A 19,281-nucleotide genomic window follows, 5' to 3' on the forward strand; every position below is an offset into this window, starting at 1 on the left:
TTTCTTTAGCTTAAGTCCCCCATTCTCAAGAGATAATTCAAGTCAGAAAAGCTGACCGGTTATCCTAGTATGGCCCAAGTGTCTTGGATTTCAAATTTGGATCATGGAAAATATACCTCCTCTTCTTGACTGAGGTGGGGAAATATGGGTGTTAACATAGGGAGGAAAGGAGGGAGGGAGGAAAGAAGGAAGCAAGGAAGGAAGGAAGAAAGGAAGGAAGGAAGGGAGGAAGGGAAGGAGGGAGGGAAAGAGGGAGGGAGAAAGAACTAAGGACAGTTCCTTAATATATTTCATCAAAAATCTTCCTTCAGGTTGACATTGACCCATTCATCAGTTCTTTTGGGTCCAGTCTTTCAGCCATTCAACTTTCCATCTCTGTACAAACAGATAGGATATGTCTCTGTTCCTTCTCTAATCCATCAGGATAGTCAAAAGAACAATGCGAATATGATTGTAAAATGTCTTGAAATCAAGATGCTATTAAATGTCAGCCAAAAAGCCTTTAAGTGCTTACTATATCCCAGGCATCATGCTAAGTAGCAGGGAGAGTTAGACCAAGCCAGAGTGTCTGGTCTTAAGGAGCAGAAGTAAAAAAAAAAGAATTGATCCTCTTCTTTTGGTTTTCCTATCCTATCAAACCTAAAAAGTGTTTCTTTCTCCCCCCAAGCTTAGTCTGGTTTTTCTCTGTTCTTCATAGCCCAAGAGAATAGCAATGTCTTCTGATGATGCAAAATTCATCATTTTTACTTAGGGAAAGCCCAGCCCTTTTTAAAGACAGAGTTAGGAACCATTGGGCCCCACTTATAGAGAAAGGGGCAGTTCGGCTGCAGTGTTGGGACCTCCGCCTGTGCAATCCTAGGCCCATGGCAGTCAGTCAGGGCCCTTTCTTGGCAAGGCAGCCCACTGCAGCGAGAATGGGCTCTGCAAGTGCCTCCCACTGCTGGAACACTCAGTCCCAAAGAGCATCCCTTTGCATGAAACCCTGCCGCTGCCAAATAGGAGACCCTATTCATTTCTCTGAGATGGAAGGGGTTAGAAGTCTGCCTTCATTATTCTGGCATAATTACTTAATCAGAGCACAACTTCTTTGTGAGGGAGGAAAATAAACTTCACAGACTCAGAGGCTTGACAAGGACACGGAAGTGCTGGACAAACAGCACATTCTGCCCTCGGAAAGCAGTGATGCTTTGGATTGTATTGGACAGTCACATGGCAAAAATATGTCTTGAATCCAGAAATACTAGGAAGGAAATGAGTAAAGCAGAAAGGCTTTGCCCATCCTCAGGTTTTATCCCAGCAGAGCAGCAGTCACGGAGAACCATTAGCATTATTATTGCCTCTTAAATGGGCCTCCTGACCCATGCCCCAGTTCTCTCTTTTCCTCTGACTGTTCAACTTTTAAACAAGTAATCTGCACCTGCTGCCTGCCTCCCTTGTCTCATGCTTCAGTTCTTTCTTACTGCCTGACAGTATGATTTCTTCTTCCTCTTGCACTGGACTAAGACTGCTATCAGCAATTTTGACAAAATGAGACAACCACAGGGTAGCCCTTAAGTGGAGGCCCTGCCAGCCTAGATCTGATCACTCCAGGTTCAAAGGAGTTTGAGCTGGAAGAGACCTTAAATCCAACCTAATTGGATTTTTACAGATGAGCAAATCAAGTCCCAGAGAGAGAAAGCGGCTTACTTGAGTTACATGGGAATTAAGTAGCAGAAATACGATTTGAATCCAGGTCCTCTGATTTCTGGACCAGGGTTGGCTCCATTATATTGGTTCCATTATGCTCCATTACTAAGGGGTAAGGACAAACCATATACATCTTATGAAAGTAACAGGTATATTTTTCTACAATTTAATTAGCTTGACACAGGCTTAAAGCACTACAAAGTCTCTTCCCATTTGATATTTCTTTTTTTTTTTTTTCCACTTCAGCAAATATTAAGTGTCTACTATCCAGTCAACACAGACTATGAAAGAGCACTCTCCTAAGACTTGATAGGATACAAATTTTAGCTAAATGCTTCTTAGTTTCATGGAGTTTACAATCTAGGGAAAATCAGACACATGGATAAATTGCCATAGAAAATAAAATTATTTAGGGTTATAGTATTAATTAAAGTAATAAAAGGGATTTTTGGATTATAGTAATAATAATGATTTATAGCACTTTAAGTTTTGCAAAGTTCTCCTACAATATCTCATTTGATCATCACAACAACCCTGTGAGATAGGTGCCATTATTATTCTCACTTCACAGATTAGAATGATTAGGACAGCACCAAATGTTGAGGTCTGGTCATATGAAAAAAATCACAATGGCCATTCCCTTTGGCAAAAGGTAGAAGAGGTTATAGACAAAATGAAGAGATACAATAGATACCAGGAATGATAAATATGAGGAAGAGCATATAGCAAGTAAAGGGGTTTTAGTAATTAATGATGGACACTGTTGATTAGAAAAATGCAAATTAAGATAACTCTGAGATACCACCTTATACCTCCAAGACTGGCTAAGATGACAAAAAGAGATAATGTTAATGTTGGAGGGGATGTGAGAAAATTGGGACTTAATGCATTGTTGGTGGAGTTGTGAAATGATCCAAACATTCTTAGAGAGCAATTTGGGACTATGGACAAAGAGCTATCAAACTGTGCATATCCTTTGTCTCAGCAGATCAAAGAGATTATCAAAGAGGGTAAAGAATTCATGTGTGCAAAAATATTTATAGCAGCTTTTTTGTACTGGCAAGGAACTTGAAACTGAGTGGATGCCCATGAATTGGAGAATGACTGAATAACTTATGGTACATGTTATGGAATATTATTGTTCTATGAGAAATGATGAGCAGGATGATTTCAGAAAAGCCTGGGAAAACTTACATGAACTGATTTTTAAGTGAAACCAAGCAAAAACACAGCAACAACAAGATTATGTTATAATCAACGGTGAGGGACTTGGGTTTTTTCAGTAAGAGATGATTCAAGGCAATTTCAATAGTCTTGGGATGGAAAATGCCATCCCCATCCAGTGAGAGAACTATGAAGACCAAATGTGAATAAAAGCATATAATTTTCACTTTTGTTGTTGTTGTTTGTTTGCTTATTTTTCCTTTCTTGGTTTTTTTTTTTTTCTTTTTGATCTGATTTTTTTTTTTTTGCAAAGCATGATGACTATGGAAATATGTTTAGAAGAATTACACATGTTTATATATTGGATTTCTTGCTATCTTGAGGAGGCGAGAGAGAAGAGGAGGGACAGAAAAATTTGAACCACAAGGTTTTGCAAAGATGAATATAGAAAACTATCTTTGCATGTATTTGGAAAAAATAAAATAGTATTAAAATAATTAATGATGGAAGAGACAAATTCCCTAGTGGAACTCACAATGAACCAGGAGAAAGGAAACACCCCATAAGGTTGTAGTATGCTCTTAGACTATAGCACCTGAAAAGAGTTATAAGGAGAAAGACACCATAAAGCACAGTGGGGGATGAGAGGAGAGACACCTTGAAACATGATGGGGGGATGAGAGAAGAGACATCACAGGGTTAGGGTTAGTGGAGGGAGGAGAAAGACCATGAGGCACAGTGCCATGGTAGATTAACCCAAAGGAATTCAGCAAAAATGGCAGGCCATGGATAGATTTATAGAGAAAATTTAACCTCAGGGACATGACTGGGAATTCTGACAGGATATGGCTGAGCTGCCCATGGTTCCACAGAGGGTGAGCCTGAGGGATGTGACATAATTTGACACAGCAAGGTGGAGCCACCTATGGATGGGGGAAACCTCTATAAATATTGGGACCATGAGGCTAAATGGATTCCTATCAGTACCCTGCCCCAGGGAGCAATTCCATCAATATTTCATTATTTCTCTGTCAAGCGCAACCAGAACCTCATCAAGAACAAATATCCCCTCTTTCTTTCTTTTCATCTCATTTTTGTATATGTCTTCCCCTTTGACAGTTAAAATAAGTCAAACTGAGACATAAGGTACCAAGTATGATCACTTTATTAATAAAATACAAATTTATTAATAAATAACTTCCTGACTTTTCCTGTAATCTAAGACCCTGACTTGGGATTGGGGAGGAGGGGCAGGGAGCTCTTTTATTATAGGTTTTGAGGAATTGTTGTTTGTCTTTTGTTCTCGAAGAGGATCAATGACATCAGGAAGATGATGTTTTGACTTGCAAGTGAACTGAATATAAGTGAGGCAGAACTGTGCAAAGTCACTGCCCTCTCTATCTCCTCTGTCATCAGAGTCTAATAGCCAGACAAGGTCAGGATGACTGAAGATGGCTCCAGATGTAGTGGATGCAACTTTAAAAAAAGTTTTTTAAGTTAAGGTCTTTTCCAGGTCTCAGTTTGTCTGAGGCAACACCCATTTAGTGATTCAGTGATTTAAGACTAAGTAAGAAATGAGGCAAAAGATGTCCTAGCTTGCCTGCTCAGAAAAAAAAAATCAATTTGAAAGGGGAAGACTCTCAGGGTTTCTATCCATAATAGAAACAGATGCTATTTACACTCACTTTGAACCAATAAAATTCAAACAATGACCAGAGTGAGGGTTAAACTGGGACTTATTGTTCAATTAGTGAGACTCAGAGTGGTTTGGGTTTAAGGCAGAGTCAAGTAGTTGCACTTGAAATCCATTAAGCTTTATCAAAACTTGGTTTCCAGAGTTCTATTTCAAGAAATCATAAATGAAACCACATGGAATAAAAAAGTTTATTGTCCCAGTTTTTCAGGGGAAAAATGATAGAATAAATAAGTAGGAAAGAGGGAAAAAACTAAGCCTAAGATATCTTATGAGCTTTAAGCAGTCAAAATTTAAATTCTTTTGAGAAGAGTAACCTCGTATAACTAAGTGAACTAAGATCCTAAGTGAGGGAAGCAGCTTTCTTTTATACCTTTTGGGGAATACAGAACAAAGAATAGAATATGGTAGGTGATATCATGGGGTTGAGGACAATACAACTGGTTTCATAGAGAAACAATATGACTGTTTGGAAGTTGGGAATCAAAGGGCTAGCAATAATCCTCTCCTTTCCTCCTGTGACTTAAGAAATATTCATTGTTTTGAGTTCACTTGCAAGGTCAAAATAATGGCCCAGACTTTTGGAAATAACGCCAGTTATCCGTAAAGGATAGCTTGATGGTGTAAAGATACTAGATCAAGCTCCCTAATGTCCACTGATATCCCTAAAAGAGAACAGATATCCTTGAAGCAAGAAGGGAATAGTGATCAGCAAAAGAACTGGATTTAACTCATTACAGGCTTTCTAAATTTCTCACAAAGTTCAAAGGGCCAAAGCTTCAATAGTTATAGGATAAAATCAGTTAATTGTAAGTAGAATCATTAGAAAATTATTCAAAATCAATCCTTATCCCCATTAGAATGTGAACTCCTTGAAGATAAAGGCTTCTTTCTTCTTGCCTAGATTTATATCCTTATTACTTAGCACAGCATCTGGAATATATTAAGAATTATAAGTATTAATAAAATACTTGTTGCCTGCCTTCCTGATTTTCTGTATTTGAATTTTTCTTCTACATTTTGTTTACAAACCATGATTTGTTCATCATTCCCTAAGCAATGGGCTCATTGTTTATTTTCGAGCATTGGCTATTGCAATATTGCTGCCAAGAATATTTTTGGACAGTTGGATCTGTTTTTGTTGCCAATAGCTTCCTTGACTTATACACCCAAGAGGATATAAACAATTTTGAAAACCTTTCTTGCATAATTCTATGCTGTTTTTCTAAAGCCAGGAACCAATCCACAATTTCAGGAATAGTGAACTAACATGAGGCTAAAGATTGAATCCAAGCTTTCTCCTACCCCTTAGGGTCTTGGTCTTTTCTTCTTGAATTCATTCTTAAATCCATCCCTGAGCAGGGCCCTTTCCTTATTAGTCTCCAGACTGGCTTCCTTCTCTCCAGAATATGCAGAAGAGTTGACTCATGAGGTATTCTCTGACCCATACCTGTAGAAATTCCCTGATCAATCTTTCTTTTGCTGTATTACCTCAGCTCCTCTGATTCCCTGGGCTAAGCCTTTCTTCATATGGAAGAATGATTCCTTTTTCTTCATAGAAAAAAGTATACCTCTCTCAGAGGTTTGCATGGGTAGAGATATCATTCTTATATGACAAATATGCTGATAGCAAAGCGTAAGGAATTTTTAATCTAACATCCATATATATTAATAACTATTTAGCATGTTTCCTTAGCTGAGCAGGCAATCAACTCAGCATTTCTGCTCCTAGTTTTTTTTCCCCCTGAATTGGGAAGGATTTGAAAAGAAAGAGCCAAAAGCAAAGGAGGAGCTATAGGGCAGAGATCCCAAGCAAGAGTTAAGAACATGAGTGAAATGGGAGATGGGGCAGGGGAGGTAGATGGCATTGGTCAATCTCTTCAGTGGCTAGACTCAAACTTGGCTCAGAAATCTGTTATAAGAATCTCAGGACTAAAAAAACACCTAAAGAAAAAGCCTCAAAGCTACATTATCTTGCCAACCCAGCCCAACACATGACTCCCTCAGAGAACAGAGGGAGCAAAGGGAAAACACTGACATAATCAATCACCACTGGCAAGTATTCATTAAACTACAGCAGCGTGATGGTAAATGTTTGACAACTGGTTCTTCAAGGGGGAAAATGTATATATAATACACTTTTAAGCTTAATTTGCATTATTATTGTTTTCTCCAACACTTAAAACCACAACAGGAATCTGATTTATTCTTTGTAACCCTCAAGGGAAACACTAGGAGAAAAAGTTACAAGGTTAGGGATCCATGTTATGACTTTGCCAACAGTTTCCCAAAAAAACTACTTGAAAGTGGTGGTTATTGTTTTCTAACAGAGTGACCTCTCCGTCACTAAAAGGATTTTAGCAAAGGATATCTTCAAGAGGATTTCTTATGTAGATGGGAGTTCCAGTCTGGCTTATATCTTCTCTTTATCTCTTCTATTTTTTTCTTACCAAAAAGTCATTTTCTTTGACTCAGTCTGAAATAGTATTCTTTTATCCTTAATACTCAAGGAGGTCAGTTCTTCTGACTCAAAACATGATAATTCCCATAGAGATATAGGCAAGCCTACTCTCTAGCTCTCTTCCCAGTGCTTTCACTCTTTTATCTATGTCTAACGTTTATCTGAGTAGCTATGAGATGAAGCAACAATTTTAGAGTCAGAAAGACCTGAGTTCTAATCCAGCCTTAAACACTTATTAGCTGTGTGATCCTGGGCAAGTCATTCAACCCTGTTTGCCTCAGTTTCCTCATCTATAAAATTAGCTGAAGAAGGAAACTGCAAACCACTCCACAATCTTTGCCAAGTGGAGTCATGAAGAGTCAAACACAAATGAGCAACGAAATTGTTTATCTAATTGTATTTTTATCTATAATTATTTTCAAAAATCTTAAATGGTTCTTGTTTCCTACTCTGCCCCATCTTCTGCTTTATTTTCAAGCTAATCAAAATTAAACAACCTTCCTCTCCTCTCTCTTTCATCACTTTCTTAAATCATCAACAAAACAATAAATTAAACCCTGACTTGAAATTTCAAGGTATAAATAAATGGTCACATTGAAAATTCTGGTTGAAGTTAATTGCAGTATACTCCAATCTAGGATCTGTGTTTGGTGTTAGGGATACAAATAGAAAATTAAGACAGTCCCTGTCTTTAAAATTGTTCTTGGAGGGGCAGGCAGGAGGAAACACAATACTAGCTATTATCAGCTGAACTCTGCTGGTTCAGAGTGATAGAAATGTAAGTTCCATATGGACTGGTGTTGCAATTACATACTCTGGGTATATTGTCTTTAGGCTTGATACTAGGCTAGAACAAAAATTCTATTTCTCTTGTAATGTCTAAGCCTGACAGCTACTGTTTGCTTCTGAACTTTCCAGTATAGAGCCTAAGTCTTTTCCAACTGCTCAAAATGAAATGTCTCATCTAGATCCAGGTCCCCAACTCAATAGACCTTGGATTTATGAACCTGGAATTGGAGAGTAAGCAATGGAGCTATCAGTTTGCACCTGTTCATGCCTCTTGTATAATTTGGGGCTCTTCTATATTGAATCTAGAACTTCTTCCTCCCAAATAATTTGATACAAATAGATAGAGATGAGATAATATATAACTGGATAGATTAGAAACTTAATAGATAAGTAAGTAGATAGGTAGATAGATCAATGCAATAGACATATAATAGATACAAAAATGAGATAGAAAGATGGATGAGTGGATTTATGAATAGATAGATACTAAGAATTTTCAGAAGAGGCACTAACAGGGAAATCAGGAAATAACCTTATTTCCCCCCTTTTTTTCTTCCATTTTATTTAATTTTTTAATCAACAAAATATATATCTTTTCTACCTGCCACTTCTGACAATTGAGAAGAGAAACAAAAAACCTGTTTTGAACATATATAAACAAACAAAATAAATTCCTTCATTGATTATGTCCAAAAAAAATAAAATGTTTTATTATGAGTTCTCTGGAATTGTGGTTGATCATTACAAAGATCAAAGTTCTTAAGTCTTTCAAAGTTTCTTTAAAAATCTTTCAAAGACTTTAAAATACCGTTGTTATTTTATAAATTGTTTTCCTGTTCTCACTTCTCTCTTCATCAATTCATAAAAGCCTCCCTAAGTTTATCTAAAACCACCTCATCATTTCTTATAGAAAATTAGAATTCTATCACATTTATATAATCATATCTTGTTTAACCATTCCCCAATTAATGAGCACTTCCCTCAGTTTACTGAAAAAGAGCTATTTCAAATATTTATATTTAATTATATTTATTATTACATTTTTATTTATTGAATATATTTTTATATTAAAATTTGTTTTACTTAAAACTAATCCTTCTCTTAATTTACTTTCCTTATTTCCCCCTCTCCTTTTTCCTCTTTCCCTTTTATTTCCCTACTCAGTGAAACATTTTTCTGTAGCCAGCTGTTTGTGTATATTCTTCCCTTCTTTGATAAGTTTCAATGAGAGTGAGGTTCAAGTGTCACTTCCTCTCTTCCTATTCCCATCCCTTCCACCTTGTTTATATAGAATCTCACTTCTCCACCCATCCTCAGCCAGTTTATTCCTTTGCCCCTTCCTTTCCATTTTTCTTTTAAGAGAGAGGCATAACATCAAGACTCAACAGAATCAATCCCAGGTCTTTTCCATCTAATTATATTCCTTGAGTTTGATAAGGTTCAGAGGGGACACACATCTCCCTATCTTAGAATATAAAGTTTGTCTTTGTCTAATTCCTTATGAATTTTTGCTTACATTTACCTTTTTATATAGGAACAGCAAGGTTGCACAATGCAGTTCAATTTGGAGTCAATAAGACTCAAATCCAGCTTCAGATACTTACCAGCTGTGGGACTCTAGGCAAATAACTTTACCTCTCAATTTATTCAATTTGCAATGAGGATAATAATAATAATCTTCAAAAATGAGGATAATAATCCCACTTATCTTTTATAAGGATATGAGATAATAATTGTGAAGAGCTTAGCACAGTACATGGCACATAGTGCCATATAAAAGTTATTGTTTATAATTATTAATTTTATATGTAGTAATTATTGTTAACAATACTCAACTCTTGTGCTTCCACCTAATAATAATACTTCAGAGTTTTATACAATCCTAATCTTTTCATCAGGAATGGAACTCTGGGATTTCAAAGACTATTTTATCTGGGTGCTGCCTTTGTCATAGTACCATAGCTTGGTCATTATACCCAGCCTTGCTAAGTTCAAAAACCTCTATCACCAAGTTGACCACAGAATAACAACTTTTTTTCTACCATAGCAGCTCTTGATGGTTGACCTCCAAATACAAGAAGACCTTGATTCCAGTTTTTAACTTGCTATTTATTAAATTTCTAGTCATTGTGCTAACACTAGGGAGAAAAATGAAAATAAAGCACATACTAATGGGAAGACAACACACAAATTATTATGTAATAGAAGATCTAAGACAAGTTAATGGAAGATAATCAGAGAGAAGGCACTTAAAAGGGACCATGTTGATGAAATTGCCAATCCCTGAAGAATTTAAGTAGTATCAAGCTATATCTGAAAGATCTGCTATTTCATTAATATGGTTGTTCTTCCCAAAGGGGTGGACCAATCCACTCTTCATCCTGTGGAGCTGTTATCAATATTCTCCCTCTACTCTCCCATACAGGGTTTACTCAATATTTTAGTAGCCTTCTTCTCTATAAAGGATCTTAACCGTTTTGGGATCATGTTTCCCTTTGGCAGTTCAATGAACTCTAGGAACTCCTCATAATTATGTTTTTAAAAGAATAAGATGGGGGCAACTAGGTAGCGTAGTGGATAGAGCACCAACCCTGAATTCAGGAGGATCCGAGTTCAAATCTGGTCTCAGACACTTAACACTTCCTAGCTGTGTGACCCTGGGCAAGTCACTAAACCCCAGCCTCAGGGGGGGAAAAAAAGAATAAGATAAAATATGTAGAATTACAAAGGAATCCAACTATACTGAAAAAATATATAATTTTGGTTCCATCAACTTCACCGTCCTCCCCAAAAAATTATTAACCACTATCCTGTAGCTAATGGATCAAATTAAAAACCTTTGCTCCAGACAATTTTCAGATGAAGAAATTAAAGACATTTATAGTCATATGGAAAAACATGCTCTAGGTTACTATTGATTCAAGAAATACAGATTTAAAGAACTCTGAGGTATCACCTCACACCTATCAGATTACTTAAGATAACAGGAAAAGATAATGATAAATGTTGGAGGGTATGTGAAAAAAAAAAAAAAAACTGGAGCACTGATGCCTTGTTAATGGAGTTGTGAATTCCAATCATTTTGGAGAGCAAGTTGGAACTATGTTCAAAGAGCTATTAAACCGTGTAAACCCTTTGATTCAGCTGTGTCAACACTGGGTCTGTATCTCAAAGAGATCCTAAAAGAGGGAAAAGGACCTATGTATGCAAAAATGTTTATAGCAGCTCTTTTTGTGATGACAAGGAATTGGAAAATGAGTGGCTGCCCATCAGTTGGGGAAAGGCTGAATAAGTTGTAGTATGTGAAAGTAATGGAATATTATTGTTTTATAAGAAATGATAAAAAGGCTGATTTCAGAAAAGCCTGGAAAGACTTAAATGAAGTAATGCTGAGAGAAGAGAGCAGAACCAGGAAGCTTGTACACAGTAACAGCATAGTAGCTTTTCAAAGAAATTTAATGATCCAAAGCAATTCCAATAAACTGTAGAGGAGAATGCCATCCATATCCAGAGAGAGAACTATGCAGACTGAATGCATATCAGAACTTACTATTTTCCTTTTTTTTTTTTTTTTTCTATTTGTCTTTTTCTTTCTCTTGATTTTCTCTCTTTGTTTTGATTTTTCTCCCCCAACAAGACTCATGTGGAAATATGTAAAAAAAAATGAATGTATGTATATAATTTTAAAAAATAAAATTTAAAATAAAAAAGAACCTTTGCTCCATATTGATGAACTGACCAAGACTCAGGAAGACATCTGCTTTCCTTTTTCTCTATTATGTTACTCACTCTCCTCTTTTTCCAATCACTCATCTCTTTGATATCTTTCTGTTGTTATTATTAGGAAAAGTAGATATTTTCTGACAATGGACTGCCATCATTATAATAATAACAATGTCTGACATTTGTATAGTTCTTTAGTTTACAAGTGCTTCCCCAAACATTATCTCATTTGTCCTTCCTGAGATCATTGTGAAATGGGGCAGGGCAGCAATTATTATTCCAATTCTATTTTTTTTAACTGATAAGAAAACTGAAGATAGGAGAGATTATAGAAATTTCCCAAATCTATAGAACTACAAGATAATATGTGCGACCTAACCATGCAAGGCACTGATTCATATGAAATCTCATCAATTCTAACTAGAAATCCACTCCACCCCACATTTTTTCTTTCTTTTTTTAAATTGGAAAATCCTTTTCTTATTGAAGTTTTTTTTATTTTCAAAATATAAGCAAGGATAATTTTTTAATACTGACCCTTGAAAAATCTTGTGTTCCCATTTCCCCCCTTTATCCCCACCCTCTCCCCTAGATGGCATGTAATCCAATATATGTTAAATGAACCCATCTTTCTTTCAAGTCCCCACCTTCCCACTGGCCTGCTGTAAGTAGCTACATATCTGGAGTCTGGCTTCCTAGTTTCCCAGTCACTCTTGGCTTGTTGCTGCCAGTTTCAGTCCCTGTTTCTATTCTCTTGGGGCCAGGCTTTCTGCCAGGTAAGCTTCTTAAAGGGACTGAATGAATCTGAGGAAGTTATGTGTGCTGCTTTTCTAACAGGAAGAACTTAATATGGAACCCTCCCAAATGATTATGAGCATTTGAAAAAGAGAAATAGAAAAGGGAGATGGCAGAGTTTCTCCCCTTTCTTTCTCCCCACTATGTACTTAAGAGTAGCAAGGAGACCACAGGGGCTGATGGCAGAGACTCCTTCCTCAAAATAACATCTGTAATTAAGACCATGAAGACTGGAAGCTATCCCTAAGAGAAAAAGACACAGTCCTTACCGTCTTCCCCATCTTTTAAGAGTTAAGTGTGTCTGGCACTCAATTTTGAGTGTCTTTTTATTTATTTATCTCCAAATCTAATCTTATTTCTCATCAACATCTCTGGTTAGCTCCACTCTTTGTATTTCTTTATATCCCTTTGTTCTATGAGATATTCAACACCTCTGATGGCCATACAGGAGAGTGACCTGTGGTTTGAAAATCGCAGCTGTTATTACATTTCCATATTACTTTTCTATGTTATTCAATCATTTTTCAATTGTGTCTGACTATGACCACTTTGGGGTTGTTTTTTTTTGGGGGGGGAGGCAAAGATATTGGAAGGGTTTGCCATTTCCTTCTCCAGCTCATTTAACAGATGAGAAAACTGAGAAAAATAGAATAAAAATCACTTGTTCAGAGTCACACAGCTACTAAGTATTTGAGGCCCGATTTGACCAAAAAGATGAGTTTTCTCAACATCAAGCTGGATAGTCTCTGCTGAGTCACCTAGCTGCCTCCTATAAGAGAAGGGAGGAAGATGGAAAGGAAGAAAGGAGAGAAAGAAGAAAGGAAGGAAAGGAGGAAGGGATGGGGGAAAGAAGGAAGGAAGGAAGGAAGGAAAGAAGGAAGGAAGGAAGGAAGGAAGGAAGGAAGGAAGGAAGGAAGGAAGGAAGGAAGGAAGGAAGGAAGGAAGGAAGGAAGGAAGGAAGGAAGGAAAGAAGGAAGGAAAGGAAAGAAGGAAGGAAGGAAGGAAGGAAGGAAAGAAGGAAGAAAGGAAAGAAGGAAGGAAGGAAGGAAGGAAGGAAGGAAGGAAGGAAGGAAAGAAGAAAGGAAAGAAGGAAAGAAGGAAGGAAGGAAAGAAGGAAGGAAGGAAGGAAAGGAGGGAAGGAAGGAAGGAAGGAAGGAGGAAGGGAAGGAGGATCTCATCTCTGTTTCTTAGCTTGCCTGTCTTCCTTCAAGTCTCAGCTAGTCTCATCTTCTGTTTGAATTCTCTCCAGTCTTCCTAGAGCTTAATACTTTCTCTCAGAGATTGCTCCCGATTTATCCTGTGTGTACCTTATGCTTACAATTGTTTCCATACTGTAGAAAGTAAGGCCCTTGAGAGCAAGGACTAGATTTTGCTTTCTCTCCCTAGTGTTTAACATTGTTGCCTGACGCAGAGAAAGCACTTAATGCAATTTTCCCTTTCACACCTCAACATTCCCTATTGCAGTTTCAATATGTTGTGGGTTGGCAGAAGAAATTAAATGGGAATTTGGAGGGAGTTTTGCAGAAGCTGAAGATGTCAGGCAAAGGTCAGTGGACAACAGAAAAAGTTTAGAAATTCAGAAATGTATAAAATATATGTATAATATTGCATGATATCAACATATTTTATCCTTTAATACCACAATAATTCAGACGTCTTTTCTAGTACAAAAATAGAGCCCCAAAATTTTACATGGATTTTTCCAGATCATGGGGGCACTATACCCCTAATCTCCATGATGTGGAAGGGAATAACTGTATTGACTGGCTGATTTTTTGTCTTATGGATGAAGATTTAATCTTGCTATCCTACCCAATAAACTTTAGTGGCTCCTATAGGAACAGTTTCAAACTCCTCTGTTTACTTTTTAAAACCTGTCGCAACCACAACAGATGGATCACTGTTCAGAAATCAAGAAGAACTTAGTTCAAAACCAGTCTTAAACACTTATTGGCTGTGGGATCCATGGCAAGTCACTTAACTTCTGTCTGCCTTAGTTTACTCTTCTGTGAAAGGGACTAATAATTATCACCCATTTCTCTAGGTTGTTGTGAGAATAAAATGAGATAATATTTGAAAGTGCTTTGGAAACCTTAAAAGTGGTACATAAACACTAGGGAGAATGATAATAAAGATGATATCCAGGACTTGTTACCATTTACCTTGTAAGTACAGGCTCAGAACCAGGAGAAACTGTTTTCTGGAGCATGTAGTACAGAAAGAGCAGAGGCCAAATGTAAGGTGGACTCCTGATATGCCTGCTAAAAGAGATGCTAAGGCTGGAGTCCTGAGCCAAAGTAGGGCTTAAGCCAATTGGGTTTCCACAGTAAATCCTCCACCAATATAGTGAGCCTGTGGAGGCAGCAGGCTCCCAGACTGCTTAAGGTGGGATGAGCTAGCCTGTAGGCAGAAATGGAGCAGGTCAAAGCTTCCATGACAATTAGCCTTGGGATTGGACCCATTCCCTTCCATCCTGGATGAGACAGGATTACTCAGTATAGGGAGGAAAGGGCAGCATCTTGATTACTGTATATGAGGGTTTATTAGAAAAAAATCCTCCAAAAAGTCATTTTTAATCTCTCAGCAATTTTCTAAGGGATCAGAATGCTAAGCTCTATCTTAGCTGCTAATCACTTGCCAGATGTACTTATGTACTTCTGTGTTTGGGTAAAATGTTTTATTTTTCAACAAGATAGAGACATCTTGTAAAATGGTGGAGCTGGGGGTTTGGAGGCAAAATGTACTTGCTTAGGCCCCAGATTCCCACATTCTTTATGTGGAAAGCTGATATACTTTCTTCATTGTATGTACAGGAGCACACATGCATTTAAAAACCACAATTATGCATTTGGCATTTGAATTCAACAAATAGTATCTGTCCCTGTGAGCCAGGAATAAAGTACAAAGACAAAATAGAAATTGTCTCTGTCCTCAGAGAGATTACATTCTACCAAGAGAATAAGACACCTACAAATAAGAGTATAAAGCAAGGTAAACTGGGCAAGCACCAAACATTAACAACTGGGGAGCAGGAGAGGGTGGATAAGGAAAAAAGAGGCTTAAACAGAACAGAATCTTGAAGGAAAAGGAGGTTTCTGAGAGGTGGTGATGAACAGAGAGTGAGGAAGAAGATTTTTTTGGGGGATCACCTTGGAAATTGAGTGGAGGGTAAATTGGAGTGAGGAGAACCTTTAGTCAGTCAGCCCGATTAGGAGACTAGTGTGGTGAGTACTGGTGAACTGGGATCATAGCCATTTGATCAGAGAAAAGGGGGGGTATCCAAGAAATGTCACAGAATTGCAAACAAGAAGATCTGGCAACTGCCTGGATGTAAGAAGTGATCATAAAGTTGGGAGGAACATCAAGGAAGAGCAGCGACATGGAACCTGATGTAGAAGAAGGTTAACCAGGAAAAGGAGGAAAACAACTGGCCTGGGAGTCAGGGAGGATGAGGACTGAGAAAAGAACAGTTATATATTTGTAGAAGGAAATCTCAGTAGAGCATAAGAGTTCGGAAGCCCTATTTCAAGGGCTGAGAAGTGAACAGATGGTGATAAAGTAGAAGTCATTAAAGAAAAAAAATGCTCTGGATGGGGAGTAGAGGGATTTAGTCAATTGCCAGCTCAATATGAATCAACAGTATGATAGGACAGCCAAGAAAGCTATTGTAATCTTAAGATGTATCAAGAGACATTTAGTGTCCGGGACTCGAAAAGCAATGGCTCTGCTCTATTTTGCCTTCTTAATGATTTATTTCCAAATCAAGTTCTATTTCCTCACCTCACTCCTCATCCTTCATGATCTCTTAGCAGCATTTGATCCCACCGACTACTTTCTCCAACTCTTTCGGTTTTTTGGGACATTCCTAACGTATTTCTCCAACTTCCCTTTTGGCTCATCTTTCTCAGCTTTTTGCTGGCTCATCCTCCATGTCCCACCCCACTCTGAGTGTGCTCCAAGGCTCTGTGAGTACTCTTCTCTGCTCCCTCTGAACCCTCTGTCTCACTGATCTCATTATCTGCCATGAGCTCAGTTATCCCCTATGATTCCTGCGTCTATGTATCCAGCCTGACAGTCTCTTCTGAACTTCAGTCTCATATCATAAACTGCCTATTTCCTATCTCCACCTAAATGTCCTCAAACTCAACATGAACAAAAGAGAATTCATAATTCCCCTGCCTAAACTTCTCCCTCTTTCCAACTTTCTATTTCTGTGAGTAACTCCATGTTTCCAGTTACTCTATTTCTCCCCCCACCTCACATCCAACCGGTTGCCAAGTTTTATCAGTTTTATCTCCTCAATATGACTTGCAGCCATTCCCTTTTCTCCACTCCTAATGCCTCTTCCTTTATCCAGTGCAGTCCCTCAGCACAGTTTGCCTGTACTATTGCAATAAACTAAATGGTGATTTATTATTTATAAAATTATAAATTATTTATAAATTGCAACATATTGTATAATAATTTAAATTACTTCAATAAAACAATTTTAAAAAGAATAACTTGGTTTCTTTGCATCAGATCTTTTCCTTTCCACTCCCTCTTCCATCTCATTGCTAAATTGCTGCTCCTAAAACACAGATCTGATTATGGCACTTCCCTACTCACAACTCTGTTGGGGCTCCCTATTGATTCTAATATGAAATACAAATTCCCATTTGGGGCATTTAAAGCCCTCCCTGGTCTGCTTCCAGCCTGCCTTCCAAGACTTATAGCCCATTACTTCTTTTCATGCATTGTACCTTCTAGTCAAATTGGTCTATTTGCTGTTTTTGGTACACAAACTTTCTCTTTATGCCCCCATGTTCACTTCTGCTCACCTCTGGCACTTAAAATCACTAGCTTCCTTTGAGGTTCATCTTGTTCTGACACCTTTATGAGACCTACCACCCGTACTCCTACATTACTAATGTTGTCCTCCCAAATTACTTTGGATTTTTAAAAATAGATTTTGTACTTTTTTTTAACTTGTGTACAGGTTATTAGAGTCAGCTAAGTGACTTGATGGAAAAAGAAATACACCTGGATTCAGGAAGCCTGATCTCAAATCCAATTTCAGACACTTACGAGCTGTGTGACACTGAGCAAGTCACTTAACCTTATTTGCTTTAATCCACTGGAGAAGGAAATGGCAAACCACCCTAATATTTTTGCCTAGAAAACCCCATGGACAGCAATAACATGATATGGTCCACACCACCATAGAATGACTGAACAAGAATACCCCCAGCAAATAGAATATAAGATTCTTGTGGGTGGCTCATAGTAGGCATCTCAAAAATGCCTGTGGGATGAATGCATGAAGCACATAAATGAAGCCTCCAGTTCTAGGGCTGCATTCGAGGAAGATGGCTGAGGAATATTCAGAGAAAGGCAGATAGACTGGTGAAGGGCATTGAGGCTGGGTCATTTGAGCATCAATTAAAGGAGCTGGAGATCTTTAGCCTGGAAGAGAAAAGACTCCAGGGGGGACATGATAGCTGTCTCCATATATTTGAAAGACTGTCATGTGCAAGAGGCATTAGACTGGATCTGCTTAGACCCAGAGGGCAGAACTAGGAGCACAAATGGAAATTGAAAAAGACTACTCTAGACTGAGCTGAGGAAATTCTTCCTAACAATGAGAGCTGTCCTAAAGAGGAAAAACTTGTTTCAGGAGGCAGTGAGCTCCTCTTCAAAATATATGTTAGAATGGCAGCAGGGATTAGAATGGCAACAAGGATAGAGTGAAAAGGGAATAAATATATATATATATATATATATATATATATATATATATATATATATATACACACACACACACACACACATATATGTTGTTGTATAGTGGCTTTTCAATTATATCCAACTCTGATCGTATTTGGGGTTTTCTTGGCAAAGATATTGGAGTAGTTTACCATTTCCTTCTCCAGTTCATTTAACAGATGAGGAAACCAAACAGGGTAAAATGATTTGCCCAGAGTGACATAGCTAGGAAATATCTGAGGCTGGATTTGAACTCAGGAAGATGAGAATTCTTGACTCCAGACCCAGTGCTCTATCACGTTAGCTTTTCCTCATATTGTATGTATTGATAAGAATCTGGCAAACCTGAATTTCACTCTCTTTTCATACATTGTTATGTTTCAATCCATATATGACCCACATAAATTCAACCCGACTCTGGATGACTTCTGAATTCCTTTCCAATTTGGGGATTCTGTGACCCCTCATTCAACTCAAGGCAACTTAATTTAGTGTCTCTGTCTCCCATTTAAGAACTAATTTCAGCAAATTACTTCCTATAAATCTTGCTCCCCCAGAGTGAGATCATGATTTATTAATATTTTTGTGTAAATTAGTTTAACTGTGTTAGGAATAATTGAGATTCTCCCTTTCAGACAATTATCCCTTGGCATTTCTCTCCTTTTAGACACTATGGTGCCCAAGTGGGGTGAAGTTTGAGGTGATTGACCTTCCCAGCTCACCTCTGATCCCCTCATGCCCATGTACAAGATTGGCAGCTTTTCCCATTGCTGGACACTGGCATCTTTATATTTCTATGGCCAAGATACTAATTCAAGCCTGGATTGCTTCTCACCTGGACTAGTGCAGTAGCCTCTGGTTGGTCCATCTCTCACAACTGTAAAGCCATCCTCCAACTCTAACTAAGCCACTGCCCGAAAGCTTTTTGGGCTCCCCATGACTCATGTGACAGGCCAAAGTCTTTGATTCTCGTACTCAGGACCCTCTATGATCTAGTTCCAATGAACCTCCCTTGACTGTTCACAAACTCTGCCTACAGCCGTTCCTTGAATGGATATTATGTTTTCCCACCTCTTTGCCTTTGATCAGGATGTTCCCTCTTCCCTATGTACACACACATATCTCTCTTTCTCTGTCTCTGTCTCTGTCTCTCTTATTTCTCTATATCTGTTTTTGATTTTCTCCTCTTTCTCTCTGCCTTTCTCCTCTCTGTCTCTGTCTCTCT

This window comes from Sminthopsis crassicaudata, chromosome 1 (genome assembly GCF_048593235.1).
Source record: "Sminthopsis crassicaudata isolate SCR6 chromosome 1, ASM4859323v1, whole genome shotgun sequence".
Classification (NCBI taxonomy): domain Eukaryota; kingdom Metazoa; phylum Chordata; class Mammalia; order Dasyuromorphia; family Dasyuridae; genus Sminthopsis; species Sminthopsis crassicaudata.